Raw genomic sequence first — 16914 nt, forward strand, 5'->3', positions numbered from 1 at the left:
TTTCCTGGTGGTGCATGCTTTGGGGGCTACCAACGGTCGACGGAATCTTCCCCCTGCTCCAGCAGGCACCAAACTTCAGCGTCACCGGTACTCTGGGACCCCTTTCATCCTGATGAGCGTGGCCCCTGGAACACAGGTGGTGGACCCAAGTGACCCAGACTGTCCAGTGGTCCAACTATCCAAATTTGGAGGAGGTAAGTCCTTGCCTCTCCTCTCCAGACAGTAATCCTGTGCACCGTGTGAACTGCAGCTGCTAGGGCTTCTGTGCACTTTTGCAAGGAATCCTTCGTGCACAGCCTAGTCCAGGTCCCCAGCACTCCGTCCTGCATTGCTCAACTCCCTGAGTTGACCTCCGGATTTGTGGGACCCTCTTTTGTAGTGTTGAGACGACCGCCGTGCTCATTCTTCTTGAACCCGTGTTCAAGGACTTCTGCGGGTGCTGCCTTCTTGTGCATAGGCTCTCTCTGTTGCTGAGGGCCCCCTCTGTCTCCTGTACCAAGTGGTGACATTATGGTCCTTCCTGGGCCCGGGCAGCACCCTTTTTCTACAACTGCGACCTTTACAGCTAGCAAGGCTTGTTTGCGGTCTTTCTCCAAAGAAACAACGCTGCATCCTCCAGCACTCCGTGGGACATCTTCTGCACAAAGGAGAAGTTCCTAGCACCTTTCGTTGTTGCAGAATCTTCAGCTTCTTCCATCCAGAGGCAGCCATTTTGCACCTTCATCCGGGGTTTAGTGGGCCTCTGCCCCCACTGGACACTTTCACGACTCTTGGACTTGGTCCCCTTCCTTTGCAGGTCTTCAGGTCCAGGAATCTGTCTTCAGTGCTTTGCAGTCTGTTGTGGTCTTTGCAGAATGCTCTATCACGAGTTTAGTGTGTTTCTGGGGAAGTAGTATCACTTTACTCCTACTTTTCAGGGTCTTGGGGTGGGGTATCTTGGACACCCTTAGTGTTTTCTTACACTCCCAGCGACCCTCTACACACTACACTAGCCTAGGGGTCCATTCGTGGTTCGCATTCCACTTTCAGAGTATATGGTTTATGTTGCCCCTAGGCCTATTGCACCCTATTGTATTCTACAGTGTTTGCACTATTTTCTAACTGTCTTACTTACCTGATTTTGGTTTGTGTGTATATTTTGTGTATTTCACTTACCTCCTAAGGGAGTATATCCTCTGAGATATGTTTGGCACACTGTCACTAAAATAAAGTACCTTTATTTTTAGTAACTCTGAGTATTGTGTTTCTTGTGATATAGTACCTATATGAAGTGGTATAGTAAAAGCTTTGCATTTCTCCTAGTTCAGCCTAAGCTGCTCTGCTATAGCTACCTCTATCAGCCTAAGCTTCTAGAACACTGCTAATCTACTAATAAGGGATAACTGGACCTGGCACAAGGCGTAAGTACCATCAGGTACTGTAGGAGGCTGGCCTGGCTTGTAGTGGGTACCAGAGGTACTTACACCTTGTGCCAGGTCCAGTTATCCCTTATTAGTGTAGAAGAGGTGTTTCTAGCAGCTTAGACTGATAGAAGGTAGCTATGGCAAAGCAGCTTAGGCTGAACTAGGAGACATGTAAAGCTCCTACTATACCACTTATATCATATGCTCAATATCATAAGAAAACACAATACACAGAGTTACTGAAAATAAAGGTACTTTATTTTTATGACAATATGCCAAAAGTATCTCAGTGAGTACCTTCAGTAAGAAGGTAATATATATACACAAGTTATATGTACACAAACCAAAATTAGGTAAGTAATAGCAAGAAAAGTAATGCAAACAGTTAGAATCACAATAGGTTGCAATAGGAGCACATACGTATAGGGGCAACACAAACCATTTACTCCAAAAGTGGAATGCGAACCACAAATGGACCCCAGACCTATGTGAGCTTGTAGAGGGTCGCTGGGACTGTAAGAAAACAGTGAGGGTTAGAAAAATACCCCACCCCAAGACCCTGAAAAGTAGGAGTAAAGTGCACCTACTACCCCCAGAGAGCACAGAAGTCGTGATAGGGGGATTCTGCAGGAAGAACACACACCAGCAGTGCACTGACAACGGATTTCCGGTCCTGAGTACCTTTAAGACAAAGGGACCAAGTCCAATAGTCGCGACAGTGTCGAGAGGGGGCAGGAGCCCAGGAAATGCCAGCTGAAGGTGCAAGGAAGCTGCCACCGGTTGGAAGAAGCTTGGAGTTCTGCAAGAAAGAAGAGGACTAGGAACTTCTCCTTTGGAAGACGGATGTCCCACGTCGCGATGAAGCTTGCAGAGGTGTTCCCACGCAGAAAGACCGCAAACAAGCCTTGCTAGTTGCAAGGGTCGTGGTAGAGGTTTTTGGGTGCTGCAGGGGCCCAGGAGGGACCAGGATGTCGCCACTTGGAGGAGGAGACAGAAGGGGCGCTAAGCAACTCAGAGAGCCTTCACAGAAGCAGGCAGCACCCGCAGAAGTACCCCAACAGGCACTTAGAAGAAAAGTTAACCGGAGTCCACGCGAAGTCACAAAAGGGAGTCCCATGACGCCAGAGGACAACTCAGAAGGTTGTGCACTGCAGGACGGAGTGCTGGGGACCAAGCTTGGCTGTGCACAAAGGAAATCCTGGAAGAGTGCACAGGAGCCGGAGCAGCTGCAAATCACGAGGTACACAGCTTTGCAGTTTAGCGTGGGGAGGCAAGGACTTACCTCCACCAAACTTGGACTGAAGAGTCACTGGACTGTGGGAGTCACTTGGATAGAGTTTCTGTGTTCCAGGGACCACGCTCATCAGGATGAGAGGGGACCCAGAGGACCAGTGATGAAGTCTTTTGGTGCCTGCGTTAGCAGGGGGAAGATTCCGTTGACCCACTGGAGATTTCTTCAGAGCTTCTGGTGCAGGGTGAAGGCAGGCTACCCCCAGAGCACGCACCACCTGGAAACAGTCGAGAAAGCCGGCAGGATTAGGCGCTACAATGTTGCTGGTAGTCGTCTTGCTACTTTGTTGCGGTTTTGCAGGCGTCCTGGAGCATTCAGCGGTCTACCCTTTGGTAGAAGGTGAAGAGGGAGATGCAGAGGAACTCTGGTGAGCTCTTGCATTCGTTATCTGAAGAATTCCCCAAAGCAGAGACCCTAAATAGCCAGAAAAGGAGGTTTGGCTACCAAGGAAGGAGGATTGGCTACCAAGAGAGGTAAGAGCCTATCAGAAGGAGCCTCTGACGTCACCTGCTGGCACTGGCCACTCAGAGCAGTCCAGTGTGCCCCCAACACCTCTGTTTCCAAGATGGCAGCGGTTTGGGACACACTGGAGGAGCTCTGGGCACCTCCCCTGGGAGGTACTGGTCAGGGGAGTGGTCACTCCCCTTTCCTTTGTCCAGTTTCGCGCCAGAGCAGGGCTGGGGGATCCCTGAACCGGTGTAGACTGGCTTATGCAGAGATGGGCACCATCTGTGCCCATCAAAGCATTTCCAGAGGCTGGGGGAGGCTACTCCTCCCAGCCCTTCACACCTATTTCCAAAGGGAGAGGGTGTAACACCCTCTCTCAGAGGAAATCCTTTGTTCTGCCTTCCTGGGCCAGGGCTGCCTGGACCCCAGGAGGGCAGAAACCTGTCTGAGGGGTTGGCAGCAGCAGCAGCTGCAGTGGAGACCCTGGAAAGGCAGTTTGGCAGTACCCGGGTTCTGTGCTAGAGACCCGGGGGATCATGGAATTGTCCCCCCAATACCAGAATGGTATTGGGGTGACAATTCCATTATCTTAGACATGTTACATGGCCATGTAGGGAGTTACCATTGTGACGCTATACATAGGTAGTGACCTATGTATAGTGCACGCGTGTAATGGTGTCCCCGCACTCACAAAGTCTGGGGAATTTGCCCTGAACGATGTGGGGGCACCTTGGCTAGTGCAGGGTGCTCACACACTAAGTAACTTTGCACCCAACCTTCACCAGGTGAAGGTTAGACATATAGGTGACTTATAAGTTACTTATGTGCAGTGGTAAATCGCTGTGAAATACCGTGGACGTTATTTCACGCAGGGTGCACTGGCAGTCCTGTGTAAGAATTGTCAGAGCGTGGCAAAAGTGTCAGTGGGTGGCAAAAGAAATGCTGCAGCCCATAGAGATCACCTGGAACCCCAATACCCTGGGTACCTCAGTACCATATACTAGGGGATTATATGGGTGTACCAGTATGCCAATGTGAATTGGTATATTTAGTCACTAGCCTGTTAGTGACAAATTTGGAAAGCAGAGAGAGCATAACCACTGAGGTTCTGGTTAGCAGAGCCTCAGTGAGACAGTTAGGCATCACACAGGGAACACATGCAGGGCACATACTTATGATCACTGGGGCCCTGCCTGGCAGGGTCCCAGTGACACATAGACTAAAACAACATATATACAGTGAAATATGGGGGTAACATGCCAGGCAAGATGGTACTTTCTTACAGGTACCCACTATTAGCCAGGCCAGCCTCCTACAGTAAGTAATACAGTTTTTTGAAATATTGGCAATAATCTATTTAAAAAATGGGCATAGCACAATTTTCAGAAACAGTTTCTGGGGGAAAGAAATGTTAGGTCGTTTTACAGGTAAGTACAACGGTTACAGTGTCAGTCTCCGGGTTTTAAAAAGTCCACGGGTTGAGGTTCAAGTTAACCCCAAGCACCCACCACCAGCAATACGGGGCTGGCTGGGTGCAGAGGTCAAAGTTGATCAAATTTAACGTGGGCTCCTATGGAGAAAGGGGGTACTCGGAATCAGGTCAACCAGCAGGTAAGTACCCGCGACTCAGATGGGCAGACCAGCAGGGATTCGAAGAGCACTGCAGGGTCCACAAGTAGGCACCAAACACACACCCTCAGCGGCACAGGGACGGCCCAGGTGCAGGGTGCAAACAGGATGTCGGGTTTCCAATGCTGATCTATGAGGAGACCCCCAGGGGTCACTCAGAGGCTGCGGGCAAAGTCCAGGGGTTGTCTCAGGCACACCACCGGTTGGACAGGGAGGAGGACTGCCTGTTGAAGGTTGAGGCACAATGGGGTCAGTTTCTCCAAGGCCTGGGGGCTGCGGGTGCAGTGTGTCCTTTAGACGTCGGATATCTCTGTTGGAGGTTCGCGGTAGGGGGGGTCCTGGGGATTCCCTCCCTCCTTTTTTAATAAATCTCATAGTAGCATCAGTGGGGGTTTATCGTGCTGAGAAGTTTGATACCAAACTTCCCAGTATTCAGTGAAGCATTATGGAACTGTGGAGTTCGTAATTACAAACTTCCAGGTCATATACTTAATATGGCCACAATGCACTTATAATGTCTAAGAATGGACTTAGACACTGTAGGGGCATATTGCTCATGCAGCTATGCTCCCACCTGTGGTATAGTGCACCCTGCCTTAGAGCTGTAAGGCCTGCTAGAGGGGTGAATTACCTATGCCAAAGGCAGGGTTTTGTGGGCATGGCACCTTGAGGGGGATGCCTTGTCGACTTTACCTTTTTCTCCCCACCAACACACACAATCTGCAATGGCAGTGTGCATGCGTTAGGTGAGGGGGGTGTGGCACAACACATGCTGCAGCCCTTAGGGACCCTGGTCACAGGGCCCTTGGTCCTACTGGTACCTTTTACATGGGGCTTATCTGTGTGCCTTAGGTGTGCCAACTGTGAAAACAATTGCACATTTTTAGGGAAAGAACACTGGTACTGGGGCCTGGTTAGCAGAATCCCAGCACACTCTCAGTCAAATCAGCAGCAAAATCAGGCAAAAAGTGTGTGTGTGTGGGGGGGTAACTGCAACAAGTGCCAGTTTCCTACAGCGTGTGCGGGGGTCAACTAACCTGCTCTTTAGTTAAAGCGCAGCTGTTTATTTTGAAGAGGATGCAAGTGTTAAACGAGCTAATTGGCGCTGAGTCTACTGTGCACAGATGTTTTTTTAAACAATTAGTATGGAGTCATGTTTCTCTTTTTAGGGTAGAGCCTGTGAGTGCATGAGCTAGCACATGCGTCTCGTATCCGAGACGCTGTTGTGTTCAGTAAAGGGCATGGCCTGTTGCTCACCATTTGTTGGTTTGCGTGGCACTCTTCTTTATAACCTCACAATTTGTCAAGGCATGCCTGGCATCATTTCCGTTCCTCTGTGTGGAGCAGGGATCAAGCACTAATTGATTTCAACTTAATTAGTGCCCGTCCGCTGCTCCTGACTTGATTGAGATACTATTTTGTTCTAACTTGCAGTGCCCCGCTAACAGAAAGCTTATGACTGGCAAACACGTGCCCAGCAGGACAAATAAAATTGCAAAGTTTCATTTTTTTAAACTTTCTTTTATTTTGTTAAGTTGTCTTTTCTTAGTTTCCACTCATGTTTTTTTTTTTTTTTTGCTCGTGGGCGCTATTATCAAAATATGACAATTAACTTGTTCAAAATATGCAAGACCTATTGCATTGCATATACTTGTTTCTTCCTGGTACTACGGACCGGATAAGACGTCTTATAGTACAAGGACACGATAAAAAGGGTAATGTGTGTGTCTTTAGTATTATGATAAATGAGTTGTTAAAATAAAAAAAGCGAGAAGCTAAACAGTCCTGAGTCAGCTGGTCAACGAGTGGCTGCCAAAAAGCATCAACACGCAAACTAAACCAGGAAACTAGTCATACTGTTTGTTTTTCCCCCTTTTGCTCATAAATGAGAGTAATTAAGTTTAGTTAATACCTGTATGTTTAGAGAAGCCTAGACACTTTGTTGTAATATATTCCTTCTGCGCACTTCTGACACAGGAGAACAGTTCTCGGGTACATCACACCACACACCGTGGCACACCCCACTGTGTCCACCTGTTTACCTGCACATCGGCTTGTAAGTGCTCCAGAGATCTCGAGCCGCCTAGTGCCCGGCATGGCAAGTAGCTCATTGACTCGCTGCTGACTCACTGGTTTGTTTGTGCAGTCTGGTACCCGCTTCAACAAAAGCTTGACTAAACCTGAGAAATACAAAGCAATGAGGCCATTTTCTATAGAAAGTTTGTATTAAACCTGCAATGGTAGCATTGCTGTTTCCTCCACTATCCCTGCTGTGCCTGGTATGTGCATGTGCATGACAGTCAAAGGAGCTTGCACTGCTGATGTCTATGCTGTACCTGTTACATGTTTGTGAGAGAAGCTTGTAAGGCAGATGATGCCTGCACTGTACCTGTTCTGTGTTTAGGAGAGAAGCTTGTAAGGCAGATGCAGTCTATGCTGTACCTGTTCCGTGTTTGGGAGAGAAGCTTGCACGGTGGATGAAGTCTATGTCATACCTGTTCTGTGTTTGGGAGAGAAGCTTGCACAGCTGAGGTCTATGCTGTACCTGTTCTGTGTTTGGAAGAGAAGCTTGCACAGCTGATGTCTATACTGTATCTGTTCCATGTTTGGGAGAGAAGCTTGCACTGCTGACATCTGTGCTGTACAGATTCGTGTTTGGGAGAGAACCTTGCACAGCTTAACTCTATGCTGTACATGTTCTGTGTTTGTCAAAGAAGCTTGCATGGCTGAAGTCTATGCTGTACCTGTTCCGTGTTTAGGAGAGAAGCTTTCACAGCTGATGTCTAATCAGTGTCTGTTCCGTGTTTGGGAAAGAAGCTTGAACAGCTGATGTCTATCCTGTACCTGCCCTGTGTTTTTCAGAGAAGCCCGCACTGCGGATGTCTGTGCTGTACCTGTTCTGTTGTGTTTGACAGAGAAGCTTCCAAAGCTGATGTCTATGCTTTACCTGTTCTGTGTTTGTGAGTGAAGCTTGCACAGATAAAGTCCATGCAGTACCTATTTCGTGTTTGTGAGAGAAGCTTGTATTTGTGATATCTACGCTGTATCTGTTCCAGGTTTATGAGAGAAGCTTGCACTGTGGATAAAGTCTATGCTCCACCTGTTTGGTATTTCGGAGAGAAGCTTGCACAGCTGATGTTTACACTGTACCTGTTCTGTGTTTGGGCGAGAAGCTTTCACAGTTGATGTCTATGCTGTACTTGTTCCATGTTTATGAGAGAAGCTTGCACGGTTCATGATGTCTATGCTGTACCTCTTCGGTATTTCGGAGTGAAGCTTGCACAGCTGATATCTACACTGTACCTGTTCCGTATTTATGAGAGGAGCTTGCACAGTGGATGATGTTTATGCTGTACCTGTTCGGTATTTCAAAGAGAAGCTTGCACAGCTGATGGCTATACTGTAATTGTTCTGTGTCTGTGAGAGAAGCTTGCACAGCGGATGAAGTCTGTGCTGTACCTGTTCCATGTTTGTGAGAGAAGCTTGTACGGCGGGTGAAGTCTAGGCTGTACCTGTTCTGAGTTTGGGAGAGAAACTTGCACTGCTGATGTCTATGCTGTACCTGTTCTCCGTTTGTGAGAGAAGCTTGCACTGCTGATGTCTATACTGTACCTGTTCTGTGTTTGGGTGAGAAGCTTGCACGGCGGGTGAAGTCTAGGCTGTACCTGTTCCGTGTTCTTGAGAGAGGCTTTCACTGCTGATGTCTATGCTGTACCTGTTTGTGTTCTCAAGAGAAGCTTGTACAGCTGAAGTCTATGCTGTACCTGTTCCGTGTTCTTGAGAGAAGCTTGTACAGCTGAAGTCTATGCTGTACCTGTTCCGTGTTCTTGAGAGAAGGTTGTACAGCTGAAGTCTTTGCTGTACCTGTTCCATATTTGTGAGAGAAGCTTGCGCGGTGGATGAAGTCTATGCTGTACCTGTTCCGTGTTTGTGAGAGAAGCTTGTACAGCTGAAGTCTATGCTGTACCTGTTCCATATTTGTGAGAGAAGCTTGCATGGCGGGTGAAGCCTAGGCTGTACGTTCTGATATAGTCTGTCCTTATGTAGCATTTATTTAGAGACATGGCAGTGCTGTCCCACTCAAAACTGCACCAGCACTGCGGGGAGTGCTGGTGAGCTCTGCTTAGAAACGCTAGCTCCCTCTACGGAGTGTAGCCGTGCTGGGAAGTATGAACACTGTCTGATAACAAGGACACTGCCCTGTGAGAGAGCTGTGGACACTCTCCGATTTAAGGTATAGCTGCAATGCCGAGAAGTCAATGGTCTGCCCCATTCTGCATCTGGCCGCCTTGCTTGGCAGGTGATGTTCCTGTTAAAAGTCCCAAGGACAGGAAGTCGCCTCTTGCACTTCCTGCAGCGCGCGCCAGGCTGGTTCAGGAGGGTAGAATTGTCTTCTGAGGCCTTCTTATTTTATACCTGCCCAGTGCGTCAGCAAGAGGGAGGTCCCTACTCAGATAAAGAAACCTACAAACTTGGCACGCCACACATCTTTATACTCACCCCCTCAGCGAGGCTTGGGAAAAGGTGGCTAAGGAGGGGCTCTTGAACCCCCAAATACACCAGGTAAATAGGGGTAGTGACGCTGCCCGTGGCACACAGTGAGAGTTGGGCTGTTCGGCTTCAGCCCATGAACACATCAACAGCCTCAGACACAGAGCTGTCTACCACGAGGAATGGGGTTTGGGAGGGGGAGTCTCCGCTCACAGAGGGACCACTTACAAGGAATAGGGTTTGGGAGCGGAGAGGGACCCCTTACAAGGAATGGGGCTTGGGAGGGGAGTCTCCGCTCACAGAGGGACCACTTACAAGGAATGGGGTTTAGGAGGGGAGAGGGACCCCTTACAAGGAATGGGGGTTGAGAGGGGGAGTCTCCGCTCACAGAGGTACCACTTACAAGGAATGGGGTTTGGGAGGGGAGTCTCCGTTCACAGAGGGACCACTTACAAGGAATGGGGTTGGGAGGGGAGTCTCCGCTCACAGAGGGACCACTTTTTCTTCTGCGTGCCGGGCTCTGGTGAACTAAGGCCAGGGCTGGACTGAGAACTAGTATAGGTTGCTGGAGCGCTTTACATAACTCACACAGAGACAATGAATCATACGTGTGTAAATCAGTGTATAGGAAATGTTATATGAGACAAAGAGGACTACAAAATGTAGGATTTGCATGCCATCCATACTGGTAGGACTTTTTTAAGAGTGATTGGCCTAGGGAAGCATAAACTCAGGATTCAGACTGTAACAAAGTGGTTAGGGTTGACTTTACTAAAAAAAAAACAATTCTGCCCAAACAAACCCTTTTTAAGAAAATTAGGATAATCAAAGACTAGGAGAAGCATAACCTTCTGACATGTACCATGCAGTTTACTTGCAGCTCTTCGATGGCAGTTCATGGCTCACTGTGCTAGATTATGATTGTAACTTATGAACTGCACAGTGACAAAAGCAGTATCCAGCTGAGCATTGCACATAAATACTGTTCTGTAACCTGCATAGTACACATTCTTTGCAGCAGGCATATTAACCTTCTGCGCTGAGTCAAAACTGCCACTAGACAAAACTCCGATCTCTCTCCAGTAGGTATGTTAATCACCAGAGTTATCTTGGCACTTTTTTACTGTTGCCTGAAAAATGCTGGATATACAAGAAACTCTGCAGTGCTTTTAAAACTGCTTACCTGCTACAAAGCCACCCCCCTAGTAACAAAAGTGCCCCCACCCTTCCCGCCTCCCGGGAAAACACCTGATGCCCAGTACGGCCAGTCCCGCCTTGACTAAGGCTGGCCTAGAATGCAAGGTCTGTCAAGTGTGGTGATGCTCCTTCCCAGCAGAAAAAGAAACCCCAGCGATTGGGCGGGTAAAGCGTTTCAAGATGGCCTAAGACCTGGTACGCTGAGACTGAACGCAAGGCATGGTGAGGGCCTTGGATACAGCTATGCGTGCACAAGCCATTGTAATTAGGAAAACCGAAGGGGGCAGTGCTGGAATTGGAAAAAGTTTACCACGGGAAACCATATTTTGGGGGTCAAGTTGTAGCAGGGAAAAGAGGGTGGATTCATGAGGGGAGGAGTCTGACAGGTTATGTATATATTTATTCTTTAAAAACTCTGGCAAAGAATTTAGATCATAGGACAAATGTGACTAAATCTATCATGGCTCACTTAATTATCCACAAAGAGGCTGCATTAAAATTAGGCATTAATTAAAAAAAGTAATTAATAAAAAAAAAAAATAAAATAATTAAAATTACAGCACCTGCCGCAGTGTCATTGCCTCCCTGGTGATTTTTAGGGCAATATAATAATGGTGAGATGGATCTGATGGTTAATGCACTTACAACCAGATATGCGTTTAGTCTAGTCACATTTTTGTCTCAAACTAGCATGGAGGGTTAGAGTGCCTGCTGCATAGCACTTCGTGTAACAGATGGGTATTTTATGTAGATAGTAAAGTGGGTTTTACTGCTTTTGACACAGGGATCCTTTTGTTAGTACAGACAACCCAAACTACTGAGTCATGTTTTAATTCCTGACGTACTCTTTCTCTCGATCACTCTTAGCGTACAATGCCTACCTGAAAGAATATGACTCCTAGACCTTATCACGCTCTTTGTCTTCTGTAATATTTCCTGTACATTGAGTTACACACTTGCATGATTTACTCTCTCTTTATACAGTGTGCGTATGATATGAAGTGCTCCCATAGCCTACACAGAGATGAGCCACAGTATAAAAGAATTAAATAAAAAATTGAGTGCTATTTAAATCATTATTTGTGTATTCAGTCATAAAGAGCTACACTTGTGAAGATTTCAAATAGCGATTTCCTAATTGCAATTTCCTGCAAAAAGCAATTAGGAAATTGCTATTTGAAATATATGAAAATCTTTTGAGTTTCATTTGTGATTCCTAGTGGGTCGCAAATAAACCTACTTTATGAATATTAACACAGGGATGGTGGCCTGCTGGGTACAGCAGAACATGTCTTTGGTTTGTTTTAAATAAAACAATCTTTTTTTTAAACACATCCTGTTTTCCTTAAAAGAAAACAGGATGCATTTAAAAGAAAAAAATGAGCCTTTGAAGTTTCATCTTTTAAGAGCAGGCAGTGGTCAGTGGGACCACTGCCTGCTCCTAAAAATATTGTATTCCAGTTCTGAAAGGGGAAGGGGTCCCTTGAGGACCCCTTCCCATTTGCGAATGGGTTACCACCTCCTTCAAGGAGTCGGTCAAATATGAAAGTTTTGCGACCGTAATTCGGTTGCAAAACAATTGTACATCCCATTCAGATTCGGTATTTGGAAGGGACGCCGTAAACACGGGCATTCCTAATACGGAATCACAAACACAAACCTGTTACCGAATCGCCATTTGTGTTTTGTACATATTTAAAAGCATTTTTGCGGTCGGAAATTGCCCAATCGGATTGGTTCTGTCTGCAAAAATGCTTTGTACATATGGCCCATGGACACACCTGGCGTTCTTACAGTGCATGCATATCTCTTGTACACAAGGCCTTAAAAAACGTCAAAAGCCTACCTCCAAACCACAGTTTCTCTTAAGGACTCGTGAAGTGGTTGAGCTGTGCGCCTTTGTTTCCCTCCATTGCATCTAGGTGTTTGTGTCCCGATAGCTCCAAAGCCAGGATGACGCTGGACGAAAGGAGAGCCAGTGGCCATTTAAGTTAGGCCTTTGTTTTGGCCCAACTAGGAAGTGTAAAAAAGAAAGCCCCTCGCCTCCCGCACATTCCTGCGGACAATGAATGTGTCTTGGTTTGGGCAAACTACACTAGAAGAAATTCAGCATATTTCACTGGGGCCAGCTCGAAACTGGTTCACTCACAGCTGCCGGTCCTGGGATCTGGCTGGACCCCCCTCGTTTCCTTCGATGGGTGGGGTGCCGTCACGGGTGACCCAGACAGGTGAGGGTTGATGTGGAGGGGCAGTTGTTAGTTTCCTGTAATCACCTCAACTGAGGACAATCCCAGTTAACTGGTGAAAGTGCCCCAGCACTCCCACTGGAAACCATGGCTGAAGACAACCCAAAACGCTGCAAATTGATTAAAATGCATAGTGAACGTTAAAAACATTATCCAGACTATCGCTTGTCTGTAATGCGTTTACCTCACGTCTTTGAATGCTAAAAAAAGAGATGCTGGTCCAAGTCTCCCTACAAACGTGCAGAACGAACACTGAGTGAATGCTAGCAAGCCGCGGTCCCCATGACTGAGTATAAGATCTGGTGACGAGTACAACGCGAGCATGGCAGGAAGTAGCATGTAAAGGAGGCACCCACCCGTCAGTGCTGGTCCCGGTGTGGAGGGTCCGGCCGGTCCTGCCGTGTGTGTCTCCGCTCTGCTGTCGTCTCTTCGGCTGTCTCTAGGGAGGGAACCTCCTCCCAGGAGGCTGCACCACGGACAGGAGAGTCGGAGGCCAGGAAACGAAACCAGCCCGAGGAAGCACTCGCTGTGCCTGCGTCACCTGGCGCTGGGTGTGACCCACTGCACTGACAGCAACAGGCCAGGTGTGCAGGGAGGAGAGATGCGCAGTGAGTGCACACACTGCACTGACAGCAACAGGCCAGGTGTGCAGGGAGGAGAGATGGGCAGTGAGTGCACACACTGCACTGACAGCAACAGGCCAGGTGTGCAGGGAGGAGAGATACGCAGTGAGTGCACACACTGCACTGACAGCAACAGGCCAGGTGTGCAGGGAGGAGAGATGCGCAGTGAGTGCACACACTGCACTGACAGCAACAGGCCAGGTGTGCAGGGAGGAGAGATGGGCAGTGAGTGCACACACTGCACTCACTGCAACAGGCCAGGTGTGCAGGGAGGAGAGATACGCAGTGAGTGCACACACTGCACTGACAGCAACAGGCCAGGTGTGCAGGGAGGAGAGATGGGCAGTGAGTGCACACACTGCACTGACAGCAACAGGCCAGGTGTGCAGGGAGGAGAGATACGCAGTGAGTGCACACACTGCACTGACAGCAACAGGCCAGGTGTGCAGGGAGGAGAGATGCGCAGTGAGTGCACACACTGCACTGACAACAGACCGGTGTGCAGAGAGGAGAGATGCGCAGTGAGTGCACACACTGCACTGACAGCAACAGGCCAGGTGTGCAGGGAGGAGAGATGCGCAGTGAGTGCACACACTGCACTGACAGCAACAGGCCAGGTGTGCAGGGAGGAGAGATGCGCAGTGAGTGCACACACTGCACTGACAGCAACAGGCCAGGTGTGCAGGGAGGAGAGATGCGCAGTGAGTGCACACACTGCACTGACAGCAACAGGCCAGGTGTGCAGGGAGGAGAGATGCGCAGTGAGTGCACACACTGCACTGACAGCAACAGGCCAGGTGTGCAAGGAGGAGAGATGGGCAGTGAGTGCACTCACTGCACTGACAACAGACCCGGTGTGCAGAGAGGAGAGATGCGCAGTGAGTGCACACACTGCACGGACAGCAACAGGCCAGGTGTGCAGGGAGGAGAGATGCGCAGTGAGTGCACTCACTGCACTGACAGCAACAGACCGGTGTGCAGGGAGGAGAGATGCGCAGTGAGTGCACCCACTGCACTGACAGCAACAGACCAGGTGTGCAGGGAGGAGAGATGCGCAGTGAGTGCACACACTGCACTGACAGCAACAGACCTGGCGTGCAGAGAGGAGAGATGGGCAGTGAGTGCACACACTGCACTGACAACAGACCGGTGTGCAGGGAGGAGAGATGGGCAGTGAGTGCACACACTGCACGGACAGCAACAGGCCAGGTGTGCAGGGAGGAGAGATGCGCAGTGAGTGTACTCACTGCACTGACAGCAACAGACCGGTGTGCAGGGAGGAGAGATGCGCAGTGAGTGCACCCACTGCACTGACAGCAACACACCAGGTGTGCAGGGAGGAGAGATGCGCAGTGAGTGCACCCACTGCACTGACAGCAACAGGCCAGGTGTGCAGGGAGGAGAGATGCGCAGTGAGTGCACACACTGCACTGACAGCAACAGGCCAGGTGTGCAGGGAGGAGAGATGCGCAGTGAGTGCACACACTGCACTGACAGCAACAGACCCGGTGTGCAGGGAGGAGAGATGCGCAGTGAGTGCACACACTGCACTGACAGCAACAGACCTGGCGTGCAGAGAGGAGAGATGGGCAGTGAGTGCACACACTGCACTGACAACAGACCGGTGTGCAGGGAGGAGAGATGGGCAGTGAGTGCACTCACTGCACTGACATCAGACCGGTGTGCAGGGAAGAGAGATGTGCAGTGAATGCACACACTGCACTGACAGCAACAGACCAGGTGTGCAGGGAGGAGAGATGTGCAGTGAGTGCACACACTGCACTGACAGCAACAGACCTGGCGTGCAGAGAGGAGAGATGGGCAGTGAGTGCACACACTGCACTGACAACAGACCGGTGTGCAGGGAGGAGAGATGGGCAGTGAGTGCACTCACTGCACTGACATCAGACCGGTGTGCAGGGAAGAGAGATGTGCAGTGAATGCACACACTGCACTGACAGCAACAGACCCGGTGTGCAGGGAGGAGAGATGGGTAGTGAGTGCACTTACTGCACTGACAGCAATAAACCCGGTGTGCAGAGATGTACAGTGAGTGCACACACTGCACTGACAACAGACCGGTGTGCAGAGATGGACAGTGAGTACGCACACTGCACTGACAGCAACAGACCCGGTGTGCAGGGAGGAGAGATGGACAGTGAGTGCACTCACTGCACGGACGACAACAGACCCGGCGTGCAGAGAGGAGAGATGGACAGTGAGTACACACACTGCACTGACAACAGACCTGGTGTGCAGATAGGAGAGATGGACAGTGAGTGCACTCACTGCACTGACCGCAACAGACCCAGTGTGCAGAGATGGACAGTGAGTGCACACACTGCACAGACAACACACCTGCTATGAGGAGAGATGGACAGTGTGTGCACACGCTGAACTGAAAACAACGGATCCGGTGTGCAGAGAGGAGAGATAGACAGTGAGTGCACTCACTGCACTGACAACAGACCCGGCGTGCAGAGAGGAGAGATGGGCAGTGAGTGCACTCACTGCACTGACAACAGACCTGGTGTGCAGAGAGGAGAGATGGACAGTGAGTGCACACACTGCACTGACAACAGACTCGTTGTGCGGAAAGGAGAGATGGGCAGTGAGTGCACACACTGCACTGACAACAGACCCGGCGTGCAGAGAGGAGAGATGGGCAGTGAGTGCACTCACTGCACGGACGACAACAGACCTGGTGTGCAGAGAGGAGAGATGAGCAGTGAGTGCACTCACTGCACGGACGACAACAGACCCGTTGTGCAGAGATGGACAGTGAGTGCACTCACTGCACGGACGACAACAGTTCTGGTGTGAGGAGAGATGAACAGTGAGTGCACTCACTGCACTGATAACAACAGACCCGTTGTGCAGAGAGGAGAGATGGGCAGTGAGTGCACACACTGCACGGACGACAACAGACCCGGCGTGCAGAGAGGAGAGATGGGCAGTGAGTGCACACACTGCACTGACAGCAACAGACCCGGTGTGCAGGGAGGAGAGATGGGTAGTGAGTGCACTTACTGCACTGACAACAATAAACCCGGTGTGCAGAGATGTACAGTGAGTGCACACACTGCACTGACAACAGACCAGTGTGCAGAGATGGACAGTGAGTGCACACACTGCACTGACAGCAACAGACCCGGTGTGCAGGGAGGAGAGATGGACAGTGAGTGCACTCACTGCACTGACCGCAACAGACCCAGTGTGCAGAGATGGACAGTGAGTGCACACACTGCACGGACAACACACCTGCTGTGAGGAGAGATGGACAGTGTGTGCACACGCTGAACTGAAAACAACGGATCCGGTGTGCAGAGAGGAGAGATGGACAGTGAGTGCACTCACTGCACTGACAACAGACCTGGCGTGCAGAGAGGAGAGATGGGCAGTGAGTGCACTCACTGCACTGACAACAGACCTGGTGTGCAGAGAGGAGAGATGGACAGTGAGTGCACACACTGCACTGACAGACTCGTTGTGCGGAGAGGAGAGATGGGCAGTGAGTGCACACACTGCACTGACAATAGACCCGGCGTGCAGAGAGGAGAGATGGGCAGTGAGTGCACTCACTGCAT

At 49.7% G+C, this 16914-nt stretch overlaps 1 protein-coding gene across 3 annotated transcripts in view; it reads right to left on the reverse strand.

Moving 5' to 3' along the window:
• LOC138246584 (interferon-inducible GTPase 5-like) overlaps positions 1 to 16914 on the reverse strand; it is a 60818-nt gene that overhangs the window by 8313 nt on the left and 35591 nt on the right. Inside the window, exon 1 of one of the 3 annotated variants that reach the window (XM_069201272.1) lies at positions 13061 to 13209. The exons of the other annotated variants lie outside the window; for them this stretch is intronic. The gene's annotated coding sequence lies outside the window, so the exon portion shown is untranslated. Of the gene's footprint in view, positions 1 to 13060; positions 13210 to 16914 lie in introns of those variants that run through there. 3 annotated transcript variants of the gene reach the window in all.

This window comes from Pleurodeles waltl, chromosome 7 (assembly GCF_031143425.1).
Source record: "Pleurodeles waltl isolate 20211129_DDA chromosome 7, aPleWal1.hap1.20221129, whole genome shotgun sequence".
In the NCBI taxonomy this organism is placed as follows: Eukaryota; Metazoa; Chordata; class Amphibia; order Caudata; family Salamandridae; genus Pleurodeles; species Pleurodeles waltl.